Here is a 15,350-nt window from a genome sequence, read left to right as displayed (position 1 = left end):
CCTCTAACCCCTGGGTTTCAGTTTTCAGAATTTTTTCCACTTCTCAGTTTCCTTGATATTTCATTCTTATTAACCAATCTGTAACTGACTGTGAATAATCAGTTGAGATAAATCACTACATTCAGATCAGCCATTACTAATCAATTGAAAATCCACATTAAATTAATGTATATTTCAAGTCAGAGTATTTAACAAAAATTTTTTTGAGCCAGGATCTATCTCATTGTGTCTCTAACTGAGCTGGAACTGGCTATCAGAACAGACTGTTGTCTACTGACAGAAATCCTCATGCCCTTGCCTCCTGAGTGCTGGGATCAAAAGTGTGCACAACCAACACCCATCCTATGCTTTAATCTTTTTCTTCTCCTCTGATCATGAGGAGTATGTATATATACTATGTTCCAATGATCAAATAATTCACATTTCATGTGTTTTTAGATTTCCTCCATTAGTTTCAATTTCAATGAACCAGACATGCGAGTTGTCTTAAAATCAGTTATTTTTTTCTGTAATCTCCAAAGCAAAAACACATTATTCCTTTTTGAGCTAGTCTGGTCTACCAGTGAGAAGGGAAGAGAAAGAACAAAACCCCACTGTAACAATTGGAATTTGGTTTTTTTTTTCCTTTCACTGGGAATTATAGCCACTCTTGGAAACTCCTTTCACCAACACAAATGTTTTCATTTTAAAGCAAACATTTTGATTATAAACACATTGCCAAAGAAAACATTTGGTAGGTCTCAAAAGCAACAGATTGAACTGAATTAATAAGAGAATTAGTAGCTGATGCTCTTAGAGCACTCTCTCCAAAGAAATGAGACTTTCAGAAGCTTCCCTTCAGAAGCTTGCCTCCTCCTCTGTCCCCAGGCCATCAGGCTGCAAAGGATCCAGTTCAGTCTCTGGACCTTCATATTCAAAACAGAAAGTCCTGTGTGTCTGCTAGCAGAGGCTGTGTGAGCTGTGAACTTCTATCACAGGTGCCTAGTTTGAGGCAAACATGCCCTTCAGGCTGCTAGTAATTAATAACAGTATGTATTGAAAATCTTACCTTATTATTTCACTGGGCTGAGATGAATTCTCATCCTCATGTTCAATGAAATATTTTTGTGTTAAATTAAATGTACATATTTACCTTTGATAACCTCATTAAAATAATCAAAATATTATATCTGGCATTATAGTCTACTTATGTGATATTTACACTCCAGGGAATGAGTAATCTTAAAATTTATACTCTTACTATAAATAATATCTATACTTACAATGCACACTCCATGCAGGGAGGGCCCAAAGAAATCGCCTGTGAAATATTACTTTAATGATCAAATTGCTGTGGTTCTGAAACTTTATTTTATTTATTTTGTAGTGCTAAAGATTTAACCCAAGGCCTTGTGCAAGCTAGTCAACTGTTCTACCTCTGAACTACAATCCCAGCTTCAATCTTTAGTTTTAAAAATATACTCTGCATGCTCAGCAAGATACTGTCAAACTGTCATCTGCAAACATGACATGTTAAGTGGGACAGACAAATAATTTACTTGCCTAGCATCTTTAAACAGAGGCAGGCTGAAGTACACAGGTGCCCAGTAGAATCAGTGGATGAACACAGATGCGAAATCCCTGGCTTAAGCTCTAGACTTAACGACAGGCTTTGGAACAGTTGAAGACTCATCAAGTCCTAGGGCCATAGACCAAGACTCGGTCAACAGAATGTGATGGTCGAAGAACTGGCTGCCTGTCTAGTCTTCCTCCTAAGAGTAATTTCTAGCCCGCCTGTGTCCTTGCTTGCTCTGCTCTCCAAGCTGCATCTGTAACCATAGACACTGTCAGCCCTGCACCAGGCATCCTCCTGGACACCTACAGATCCAGCTTCATCCCACGGATGTTTGGGGAGAGCTATGTTCAGTACTCTGGATCATCAGGCCAGATTTCAATCCCTATGAGCACTGTCTCCGGGGCAGGGTGGAGGCTAAGATGGAAGATGTAGGGTCAGGGCAGGATCGAGGCATATCAGAGTGGAGGTTTTAAGGACAGGCAGGGTAGAGGCTGAGGTCAAGGCCACTGCAGCAGCCTCTGGAACTGGCTTTTGCTAACTCCAGGAAAGACCATGGTCTTCAGAAATTTGCCTTGGCCACTTCAGTGTTGTTTTGATTAAACAAACAAGAATAGTTTTCTCAAAGGGAACAAACATGGGTATCATTTACCTATAAAGTTTATTTCATGTCATAATATTCTTTTCTAAGTAAAAGTACCAGATATTTCCTTGGAGACAGGGTTTTCTTCTGTAGTCTTGGCGGCCCTTGAACTCCAAATTCTATTCACTCAGCCTCCTAAGTGCTGGGTTTAAGAATAAGCATCAGCCATATCTGGCTCGTCAGTACTTCCTCATTAAAAAGATACAAAGAAGTCAGATAACATTAGCAGCACTGTCTTTATTTGTTTATTTTTATTTTTTTAAATTACTTGGTTTTATTTTGCTTGTTTTATTAAATCCTTCATTTTCCAGCAAATATTTCAAGAAAGACAAACCAGGTCTGGGGTACAGCCTGATCACGTAGCACATGCCAATCATAAAAGAGCCCTGAGTTCCTCCCTTAGCCCTGGGAAGGGGGCAGGTGATAGGGTGGGGGCAGAGGGAGCAGGCAGAGGGTGGAAGGAAGGTGGAGGCAGAGGTGCCACAGTCTGTGTACAGGATGGAATCTGAGTGACTGTGGTAGAAGGGATTATGTCTTGATGTGGTATAAAGTTAGACCTTGGGAGGGAGAACACTAAAAATTGGACGTAGAAATTGTAACTGCACGCAGCCATCCCTGGCTCAGTCTGTCCACAGCCTTCACCTCTGCTCACCTTCTTGTGTGGGAGGACACTGGGAGGCCTTGTGGGGAAGACGAAGAAGATGCTCCACTCACAATTTAAACCTAGAAATGGGTGTTGCACGTGCAGAGCATTTTCAGGAAAGAAATGTATTCCTTCACGTTCTGTAGGACTACAAGGAAAGGGGGAATATGTTTGTCAGGAAGACTAAAACTGCTCTAAAAATTACAATGTTCAAACTGGACGAGGACTAGATTTCCATATTTATTGAGTAAGGGGAGAAGGGTTCCAGAATGAAGGGAATACCTACCAGATGAAATGTGGCATCTGGGACAAGTAAATTAAAACTCTCCCCAGTCCCAGGAAAAATCCCACTGCAAGCAACTGCTTTTTACTCTACCCCATTACTGAGTGAGTCACCTCAGGTTTGAAATGGCACCGAGTAATGGAAATGATATTTTACCTGTTGGTAAGGATTCATTCAGGCAAGTGCCTTACTGCTGTGCCAGTTGCTAAAGTGTATTGTTTGTGATGGAAAAGATGACCAGTGCAGGAAGGGATGTGCCTGGTTTTTGTGCTCCAATCCACCATGTTTTTAATCACATAAAATGAACTAATTCATTTTTCCATTTTGGAGATAAAAAATTTGTTATGTGTCCATAGCTCTATTGTTTAAATCATGCACTTTGATCATCTGTGTCAAGCAAGGGGTGTTGTGATCTTTACCAACAGAGTAGATGTGCTGTTTTTGTTTTGTTTTGACTCTATTTGATATCAGTAATAAATAGCACTTTTAGTGACATTAAAACAAACAAAATTGTTGTCTTGTATCATGTTTAGTCTGGATTTGAAAGGTACAAGTTTGTCAGTTTGCTGTTTGTTGTCTTAAACATAAGTTGAGAAGAACTAAGTTTTTTTTATTTGAGAAATTGAAATAGAAATTTAATCTTTGGAAACTAACTCCCAAGCCTCTCTGCTATGATAAAAGTTCTTATTTGAGCTTCAATTATGAATACTAAGAAGAAAAAAAGAGAGATTAAATGGGTACCTGTAAGAAATGCCAAACACGTGGACTTAATCTCGAATTGTATAGATAGCAATTATTCTTTATTTGATAATTAAATAAATGAAGTATCAAAGGATGGTGGACATGATAAAACACTAAAACAAATGTAAGACATGTCCCCACCATTGAAGAGCCAATTGTCTCTCAGGAGGGATAGTTTTGTATCTACTTATTAAGTAGAACTATGATGTATAAAGTTATATAAGATGGCGTGATGCATAGGGACTATGGACCTGCAGATGGGAGAATGCAAGGAAGCGGTTGATGGACGTGACTGGAAGTAGTAGGGAGCCATCAGCTCTTCATGGACATGACCTGGAAGTAGTAGGGAGCCATCAGCTCTTCCCAGACAAACAGGGAAAACTGATAGCTTCCTTCAAAGCAACCAAGTTTGAGGCCCCCTCTGAGTGGTTAGGTAGTGCTTTTGGAGTTTTCCTGATATATATCTACTTAAAATTTCATGTCCTTACATTCCACATGTGCTCTTACAACTAAAACACAAACTACCACAACATTCCTTTCACTAGTGTGTTTAGAAGTGAGCTAGGGAGTTAGCAGTCGAGCTGGGCCAGAAACACTGAGGTCTATACTGCAGAAACTTTCTACCACAGAGGCTGAGTGTTCCAAATGGGCATAGCAGGGTTTAGTGTTTCATTAAAACAACGAAATTAAAAGAAAAGAATAAAAAGAAATGTGTGTGTATATGCATATGCACATTAATATCTGGAAGGTACAGTTTATGAACAATAACTTTACTGGCCTTCGTGGAAATGTGTGTGTGCTCATCTGTTGTACCTGTCCTCATGTGCAGATAGAATGGATTCTTCTGCAGCACTCCCCCCCCACCCACACACACACATACACATACACACTTAGCGAGTCTTTTTCCAGAGTTGCAGTTTCTCAACCAGGATATATAAACCACCAAAAAGATGATCAATTGAATGTGTCTTCCTAGAGGGCTGACCAGAAAGAGAGGCCATTTCCCAGTGTGAATTTTTATGTTTACTCACTGTTCCAGTCTCAGTTCAGGTCTCTGGAAATCTCTCACATGTGTTGGCAAGCAAATGTGGATCTAGGTTACTATAGACTGTGTTCTATTTTTAAAAACTCTTTCCATAGGTAGAACATTTTGTGAAATCTATACTTAGAGACTACTTTGCTACCATGGCAACTGATCACCCAACCAGGCACAGAACCTTCATCTCTATATAAAGAAGGAAGTGTGGTAAGATGCCTTTCCCCTTAGGTCATCATAGACCATACCAGGCTTGTCAGATGCACTGTCCTTAATGTCCTGAGGGTACAAAGTGTATGTAAGAGCACACTTAGTGTCTCAAGAACGAAGGTTTGTGACCCTAGATTTAGAGTGCATCTCAAATTACCCCCTGCCCTGCCCCTAGGCCATACCAGAGGACAAGCAGTCTTGGCCCCAGAAGCCCATCTTTTCTCCCTCTGAGTGACATCCTGTTCTCATTTTCTCTCAGAAGAGACCTGGCCTCCACTTAGGCATTCCATTTCTCTCCATGACAGCTCTGCTGTTCTTGCATGTGAGTGAGGTTTCCCCATCTACTCCTAGCCAGTGCTTTGGACATCCTGGGAGCACATGGTAGGCTCATCACTATGTGAACCCTAGTGGAAGCTTACAGCAATAGCTTATTAGTACCCACAGAAGGCAGGGAGCCTGTGGAGTGGGACTAGCTATTGCTGTCCCTGACCACCTGCCTGACATCCCAAATGATTCCAAACTCTAATGAATATCAAGTGCTTCCTATCAGTGGTCAGTTCTAGACAGTCTGGGTCTCTCACACGCAAATACTGAAGTCCTCAATGCTAGTCCTTCACTGTCCTGTCAACAAACAGATCCCTCACTTAGGTTCCAGTTCCAATGTGTGCACCTAGTTCCTGTTCTCAGACCTGGTGACACCCCCACTTTCAACCCATACATAGAATAGTGTCCTGGCTCCCTTTTCTACTTCCTATAACAGGTCATCATCCAATAGTAGGAGCTCTGCAGTGCAAAAATACCTTCAGTATCCAGCAGAAGAGTTTTCAAATGAATGCAGTAAAAAACAAAGAAAGTTTCACCATAGTTTACCAACACTTCATCTTCAAACTTTTATTTCTAAGCAAAGAAAGTGAAAAATGTCAGGCTGTTAGCTGTGACCAAAGTTCTACTTCATTGGCTTAAACAACAAAATGAAGGCTCACACAAGACAACTCAGTCAGTATAGTGCTTGCAAGAAGGCCCAAATCAATCCCCTGAATTGTTTAGAAGGAAGGGAGGGAGGGAGAGAGGGAAGGAGGGAGGGAGGGAGGAAGGAGGGAGGGAGGGAGGAAGAGAGGAAGGAGAGAGAGAGAGAGAGAGAGAGAGAGAGAGAGAGGAGAAGAGAAAGAAAGAAAGAAAGAAAGAAAGAAAGAAAGAAAGAAAGAAAGAAAGAAAGAAAGAAAGAAAGAAAGAAAGAACTGGACTTAATGGTCCATACTTGCAATGCCAGGCCTGAGACACAGAAACAAACTGATCCCAGGTCTTCCTAACCATCCAGACTAGTCAGGTTGGCAACTGTCAGAGTTAGTGAGAGATCTTCTTTCAGGAATAACCAATGTAGCAAAACAAAAAGTAGATAACATCAAGCAACACTACTCAAGGTTATCTCCTGGATGTCACATGCATGAGTATACACACAGAGACATACACACGAATGTGCAAGTGCAAATACACACAAAAGATAAGTAGTATTTAATTCTAGATGTTTTCCCCAAGAGGAGAATGTCTGTTATATATTAAGTAACTGCAATTAGAAGTTTTTGTTTGTTTTTCTTGAGAAGAAATAACCACAATTTCCTAAAAAAAAGCTATTTTGCAAGATTCTTAATGTTAGTTCAGAATTTTATAGAAAGTAGATGACCATGAGTCCATCTGGGAGGAAAAAAAAAAAAAAAACAAAAACAAAAACAAAAAAAAAACAGAGTTGCTATCAAACCCCTGAAATAATGGTAGCAGTTTAAATATGCATGGGTTTTGTTTTGCTGTTTTTAAACTGGGAGTTGAAGGTGTGTTGTCTTGAATCCTGAGACGTGCCCTGAGACCCAGCTGTGTCCACAAGCATCTCTCTCTCTCTCTCTCTCTCTCTCTCTCTCTCTGTGTGTGTGTGTGTGCGTGTGCGCGTGTGCGTGTGCGTGTGCGTGTGCGTGTGCGTGTGTGTGTGTGTGTGTGTGTGTGTGCTTCAGAAGGAAAAAAAAGGTTTGGCTACATCTGAATGAGGGTATCCTGGACATTGCAGAGGCAGACATTCTGTGCCACTATGAAAGAGAGAAAAAAGAATAAGCACAATGTTAACAATATTCCCACTGGAAACACCTAGATAGTTCCTACCTGTAGCAACCATTTCTGTACAAAGACTGACCAAGACATCAAGGGGACCATCACATGGCTGCCTCTGGGCTGTCAGTCAATGCTAGAATTCATGTGGGTTTAGGCATCTGTGTTGGAAGGTGATTTGCTTTTTGCAGTCTCCAGTTGCCACCCTTGGACTCACTTTCATTACATTTCAGAAAACAACTATTTTTACATAAACTACAAAGTCACAGCTGGAAGCGTGTGTAGCAGAGACAGATAGCCTGAGGTTGCTCAGGGCCTTTTTCTTTAATCTTTGCCCAGAGCCAGCATGGCCTGCCAGGTACAACTAGTGTAACAGGGCTACAGCTTGAGCCCCTTGCTACCAGCCCTGCCATGCTCAGATCTGCGCCTGCTGCAACATTTGCTCTGCAGTGAGGGAACACCAATGCTGCCCTCAGCCTGAACTGTAGCCTGCAAGAGCCTTAACTATCCCTAAGCCCCAAGATGCATCGTCTCCCCGAGTGTCTGCTTGTGACACTAACACATGATAGAGGAGAGTTTTTAGATACATTCATTGCTAGAGATGAAACACCTGCACCAAAATAAGAAGAGAACCCAGAACATACTGGAGAGTGGTCCTGCATGTTTCTTTAAAATTGTTTTCAACAGATCTTATTTGTTAAATTTTGACAGGGGATTTGAAAACCATTGTTGTAGACTGAGTCTTGGTGAACACTTTTTTGAAGCCAGTAGGAAAAGATAGACTTTACAGATGAAAGATACAACATTGAACCAAATGAGCCTTTTATGGATGGGGGAGGGGTATGGCTCAGAAAACACTCCAAGGAAACAAGTGATAAGGAATAGCCATGTGAATTTGCCCAAGGCTTCACTTAGTTACATTCCCTTATTGTCACCAGGATGAAGCACTTAGGACAAGTCAACAGAGAAAGTGTTGCTCTGGCTCAGGGTTTCAGCAGTCTCGGCCTCCATTTGCACTGCATCATTATCTTTGGGCCTGTGCTTTATTTAGGTATAATAGGTAAATGCACCTTGTGGTGGCTGGAAGCAGGAAGAGGAAGGAGCTGGTTCTCAATATTGCTTTCAGAGATATACTTCCAGCAACCTAACTTCCTCCCATGAAGCCTATGTCTGGAAGGTTCCACCACCCCCTAATGGCAGCATAACGTAATGACCAAACATTTGGTGAAGGATTCTGGGAGACATCTTAGACACAAATGAAACAGTCAATGAATGCATTGTTGGGTGTTCCTGAGAAAGCGTGGTGCTGTGGACATGGGCAACAAGATTCCCCAGTTGCTTTGTGAGGTAGGGGTTATCTCTTTTCTAGCTGCTTAGTTTTCTTACTGATTGGGTCCTGAGTTAGTAAATTTCCTTCAAAGTTACTAAACAAGACCATTTGGCCTTGCAACTAAGAAACATCTCTGTGGTTTGGAAATAGAACAGTGGGGTGGAGGTAAGTATTTATACTCTGGGACATGACACCGGAATTTGAGCCTAGCATCTCATTCTACCTCAATATCCAGCATGTGTAAATGTTTCATGTGATCTTTTGTGGGGCTCTTTTGGAAATGTACTCCATTTTTTTAAAGCCCTTAATATATGTCAGATTAAAAACATACACACCACTGGACAAAGGAAAATTTAAAAAGCACTGTTGTTCTAAAGGAATAGCCAGCATACATGTTCAGCTTTGCCGCTGACCCCTGTGTAGACAGAGGAAACTGTAGGATGTCCTGAGTGTTAGGAGACTTGTATCTGTTCAACTGCAGACTAAGCTGCTGAATGACTTAAAGGTACTTTGGCAAGCTGTGAAAAGGAAGGAGCTGTGGTCTGTAGGATGCTCCTATATGCTTTCTGCAACCATCCTTGTCCCCATCAGTACTAGTCTGTATTTTATCCTCATGTCACAATAACAGCACTGAAGGTGCACTGGGTAAGTCTGGACTTCAGCATCTTTCACACACAGTTTATAGAAGAGACCTCATTGGGAAAGAGATGAGTGCTTTCTTTGGTTCTTTGATTGCAAGGCCTAGAAACCAACTGCAGGTAATTCAAGCAAAAATGAAAGTGCAGAAGAAGGACCCCGGAGTAGTTCACAGAATCGAGGAAATGAAACAAGTCCTGGAAAGACAAGCAGACCCTGAGATCATGACCAGGGAGTTAGAGCACAAAGTCTAGACACAAGCCTGTGAACTCTCAGCTCTTTATCTGGATAGTATAGGACTCAGACCTCTTCTTTTTTCTTCTCTTACTCCCCATTTTCTTCTTCCCCTTTTCTTTCTATTGGTGTTGAATGCTTAATTTCAAGCCTTCACTATTGGAGCAGCACTTGACTACTGAGCCTACCAGCTGTCATTTCCCATTTTATTTTGAGGTAGCGTTGCATGGGGTTCCAAAGCTGCCCTCGAAATCACTCTGTACCCAAGGCAGTTCTTAAACTTGCAGTCCTCCTGCCTCAGATGCCAAGTAACAGCAAGGAGCTGAGATTACAAGACTGTATCACTAGGCCTGGCTATAGATCAATTCTTTATGTGCTCTCTGTCTCAGTTCCCCAATTTGGAAAAAATGCACATAGAACTAACACCTACATTATAGTGTCTTTATTAGGTTTTGAAACAGTATGAAGTATTAAGAATTGAATATGGCATGGTTAATTTAAACCATGGGTGCCAGTAAGAGACAGCCATTTCTGGGACTCATTGCCAAGGACTGAGGCAAATCTGATTGGGCTGGCCTCTGCTTATTCTTGATTTGGAAGCAAGCTGATTCTATTGTCTTGAAATATGGACAATATCCTTGAAGCTGACACAGCTACGAGGGGGTCTGGTACCTTACTGGGGCTTTAGTTATGAGATACTAGCCACAATGTACTTCCACCTTTCTGACTACAAATAGATGAATGGCTGTAGAACATTTCATTTGAAAACAGTTTATATTAATAACTAGCACATTGTCAAATGCAGCTAATGAGAATACACGTAATTTTTTTTCTTGAAGAAACACCAAAGTTTCTGCAGCTCCAATATTAGGAGGGCCTAATGAGATTCCAGTGCAACAGCATATGTTCTTTTGTTAACACTAGAGAAACAATGACTCAAGCGGACATTTAGCTCATAGTTAATGGCAAGAAAACATTCAAGGCATGGTGTGTAAAGCTGCAAAGAAAATATACCAAATCTGGGTCACAGCCTTGCACAAAGGGGCACTCCCTCTCTAAGTGGCTACGCCACACCAGAGCACCCACTTGGCCTCTGTGGAGTCCCAGATAGACATGCATTGCACCACACAGTCAGCATGTCTGAAGAGTTACATTTTCTAAAGCATGGTGATGCTTAATAGAGTTGGTCCCCAGTTTTCATTGGCTCAGATTAATGCTATTTTATTTTATTTTAATTGCTTAAACAAACAAAAATCCACATTCTGTAGAAACTGGACTTCATGTTGTAAATTAAAATTTTTTCATTAAAAAATTTTTTTGCTCTGTTTTGTTGAGTATTAAATCAAATTCTTGATACTGGACAGAATAACTTCAGCCCCGAGTCAGCCAGGTGGATACAAGCCATATCTTGCTGTGTTGTTTACAGAACTAAGATGTTTGGAAGGCCAGTTTAGTAAGGGCAGGCTTCATCTTAAATGATGCTTTCAGCTTAGGATCAACTCACTGATCTCTGCTGGGCTCTTGGAGACGAACTTGGTTTATTCCATGTTGTAAATAAGGAATCCAGTGACCAGGCAAAGAAATATGTGCATTTCAGCCTTGGCATTTGCTCTGCCTTTCAAATTCCTGCCTTATAAGTTACTTATAGAGACCACAGAATCAGCTCTCAGTATGTGCTATGCACCATTCCTAAGTTGAGTTATGGGGTGCTGATGAAATGGTGGCCTCACCTCATCTTGAATATCCCTGGAGCATATTGGAAGACTGAAAACTAGGGAATCTATAGTAAACAGGGTTTTTTGTTTGGGTTTTTTTTTTTTTTTTAAGTTGGGATTATTCCCCAGCGTTTTCTCAGCCTTTCCCAAATTTGTTGGTTCATTGTATCCATTCTTACAAGATAATTCCTAATATCCAGCAGGCTTGGTTTTGTGAGTCCCACTTTAAGGATTTTGCACCCTGATGAACAAGGGTGACCAGTTAATCACAACAATTAGTCACAACTTTATGAGGGCTTCAGCCTGACCTGGCTGGAAAGTTGGCAAATGTCCTGAAAAGTGCAAGGTGGTAAGTGCTTGTGCAAGTTCCATGGCTGCTGTGCCACACCTTAGCTCTGCCACTGTGGTCCAAAGGCACCTATGGAGGCGCCAGAGGTGAAGATGCATAGGTATTGTGGCATAAAATATAAATCGGATTGGCAATCAAAAACACAGGTGGCAAGCCAGATTTGGCTGGCACAATAGTTGATGGGTCTCTAATTTAGATGGATTAATATGCTTACTTTTTAGTCTGGGAGCATATAAAGTTCAGTATAGGGTACATATATAGGAAGGGGCACCATGAACTTGTCATCGGGTGAAAGCATTTAAGATGAAAACCGTAGCTGGGCGGTGGTGGTGCACGCCTTTAATACCAGCACTCGGGAGGCAGAGCCAGGTGGATCTCTGTGAGTTCGAGGCCAGCCTGGGCTACCAAGTGAGTTCCAGGAAAGGCACAAAGCTACACAGAGAAACCCTGTCTCAAAAAACAAAAAACAAAACAAAACAAAAAGATGAAAACCGTGCTCACTAAAGCTGGCCTCCCAAACATCATAGCTGGCCTCCCAAACAATTCAGAGGTTGAACCCATTTGGATGGCTTGGAGTTGTGGCTCCCAGCATGGTACAAGCAGACACACAAATCCTCTAGTTTTATTGGTAAAACCTGTTAATTTCATAGCCTTTAGCCACCTCTCTTCCGTCTCCACAATGGTACAATTGTTAGAGTAGGTCATCATTTGGAGTTCCGGATCACAAGTCATCCAAAGGTGCTTGTAGAGAGAACATCTGTACATCATTGCATTCACCTGCTATGACTAATCACACTGCACAATGGAATTGGATCAGTAAGGCTCTGGGTATTCCAACTGCCTGGCTCAGGTAGGATTTCTGAATTACTACCAAGGATGTGAGAAACCAAGTTCTTTTTGAGTTTTAATTGCCATATATTTATCAGGAAACCCTTCAGGGCAGAAGCAGAAATCTCCATTAATATTCAGCAGTGGGGAGGCACGAACTGCATGATTTGCCTGACTTGAAAGAAGTAAATAAACCTCACTTTGGCTGAGCTGGTTTCTGCCCCTCTCCCATGCCTGTTCTTCTGGTCCTAGGAGTGTAATGCCAAAGCTGACCAATATCCTAACAGTTGAGGAAATTTCCCAGCCACACATCCTGGTGTATACCTGTTATCCTACCACATACTCGTGGGAACAGAAGAAGTTCAAGGCTGTACTTGACTGTGCAGTTTTCAACTGCATTAGTGTTTAAGACGTGTCTGAGCTGAGTGAGAGTCTGTCTTAAAACCCCAAAAGAAATAAACAAAAAGGACAAAATCAGTGATGGAGAGATGGCTTAGAGTTTGAGAGCACTGGCTCCTCTTCTAGAGGTCCTGAGTTCAATTCCTAGCAACCACATGATGGCTCACAGCCATCTACAGTGGGATCTGATGCTCTCTTCTGTAGGCAGACATGTTGATAGGCTGGCCACCTTTACACCCACCTGGAGGCTGGGCTCTGGAGGATAGTTCTCACACTGTGCCATTTCCTTTAACACAGATTTATAACTTACCTTGGATTGTCTTTTCTTCCTCTATTTCATTTTCTGTTTTACTTTACCTTCGCCCCTGCCCCACAATGTTCTGCTGTGCTTAGGGGGTGAATCCAGACTTGCACAGGCTAGATGAATGTTCCATCATGGAGTCTCTACTTGAGATTCTCAAGCCCTCTGCCAGCTGTAGTCAGAATTAGTCCAGCAATTAACTTAGTGTTCCACTTTTTCACATCAGTGAATGTCAGCTGACCTCAAAATTGATGCTTTGGGTATTTGTATTTATAGAGGAAACTAGCTTTAGGAACACAAGTTCAACTATGTTATGCACAAAAGCAAAACTAGGTGGGAGGGGTTCTGTCTGTGCACACCCTTCCTGTGTAGAGTATGGGTGCCTGTACTTAGCTCCCTCTCCTCTGGGCCTTTCCCTCCCTGGTACTCAGGTAGGTCTGTGTGGCACTGACTCTTTGCTATACCATGCCATTAAGAGGCACTCTGTTTCATTAAACCCTCACAGAAGTGAGGGACACTGCCTCACTAAGGTCATTGTCTAAAATTATTTCAATGTTTCCATTTTCTGTCTCAGAGACCAACTTGAGAACTTACCCATTTCACCATGATATACCAATGATTCTCCCATCACCTTATAGAAGGAAATGACTGAGGTTATGGGCTTCTGGCAGAGGCCCCCTCCTTTCACATTTAGGTCTCATTTCTCCACAACAGGATAAGAGACAGGCAGGATCCCTGAAGGCTCCTGACAAGTCTAAGGTGCTCGCGTTCTCTCTTTGTAGTTCAACACTTCTCCTGTCCTAATTCATCTTTTCTCCTAGTACTCAGGGCTGGGAGTGAGAGTATCATTTATCGGCTAATAAGTTGTCTGACAAGATAGCCACTTTGTACCTAATTGTTTAGTTTATTTATGTATTATTGATGAGCCAGGACATGAACTCTGCTTCCCTCAGAGGCGTTTTGATAAATCTCTTGACTGCTGCTTAAATTCTGAATTACCTGCAGGAGCACAATGCATGCCATGGCTTTTACTCTATATCCCTGAAAGACCTTGGATATACAGTTCAGTGTCTGTGTTCAACAGGAAGAAGAAAATAGAAGATGTAATTCAGATTTCTTTTTGAGTTGAAACTAAAGATAGATAGATAGATAGATAGATAGATAGATAGATAGATATTTATATAGAAAGTATATTCCTCAAGTCTCTTCCTGATTCCAGAGGCTCATGCAATCCGTACTGCTCCGAGTTATTTTGAACTGCATACAGGAAGCAGCAAATTACATTCTCCCTTGCTTTGCTGTGGTTTCTCTTGCAACCAAAGGACTCAAATGGCACAAACTTAAGTTTGAGAATGCACTGAGACTCTGTGTCTAAAGCCTGAGTTAGTTCTCAGGCCACACCTTGGTGACGTCAATCTGGGCTCTCATCCTGGTGAGGTCTTCCTCTTGCTTCCAATGCTTTCTCTGATTAGCAAAACAGTGAGTACTTGGCTCAAGTGCTGGGTCTGGCTTTACTGTTTCCCCATCAGGAAATTTTCATGATGAACCTTAAGTACTATATTTATCAAGACTGGAGAGAATTTGTAAATGAGCTATTGAAGTATGCTGAAACTAAAATATGCCATTTATCATTATGAGGATTCATATTTAGCAGTAAGTAGAGCCCATAAAGTGTGGATCAACAGTCAGAACTTGTCCCTTACAAGATGAATTGCCTAGATGGGTCATTGTAGACCCTGTTGTTCTCTCAAAGGAAGAAGATCGATGGCTTTGACTAAGAGCAGTCTGCTGTGTAGCTCCTGACACCCCAGATACTTGATACTTGCTAAAACCCCATTCAAAGAACCCAGCAAGGCAAGAGGCTCTGTGGCCAGTTGATCTCTACCATCAAACCACACAACATGTCATTCAACTTTAAAAAACTGTTTTATATTTTGTGTGTTTTGCCTGCATGTATGCCTATACAGTGCCCTCCAAGCTAGAAGAGGGTGTCATATCCACTGGGACTGGAGTACAGACAGTTCTAAGTTGCCACATGGGTTATGGGTTTCAAACTCTGCTTTTCTGTAAGAGTAGCAAGTGCTCTTAACCCTGAGCCATTACTGCATCCTCCTTATTTAACATTTTAATAATTGGTTCATTTGATTTTTTCAACTATCTTTTAAAATCATGGTAAAATACAGGTAACAAAAATCTACCATCTTATTAATTTTTTAAAGACTTATTTATTTTTATGTGCATTTGTGTTTTCCTGTATGCATTATCTGTGGGGGGTGGGTGCCAGATCCCCTGGAACTGGAGTTACAGACAGTTGAGAGCTGACATGTGAGTGCTGGGAATTGAATCCTGGTCCTCT

The sequence above is a fragment of the Onychomys torridus genome, chromosome 2 (genome assembly GCF_903995425.1).
Source record: "Onychomys torridus chromosome 2, mOncTor1.1, whole genome shotgun sequence".
Classification (NCBI taxonomy): Eukaryota; Metazoa; Chordata; class Mammalia; order Rodentia; family Cricetidae; genus Onychomys; species Onychomys torridus.
This window is presented reverse-complemented; position numbering follows the sequence as displayed.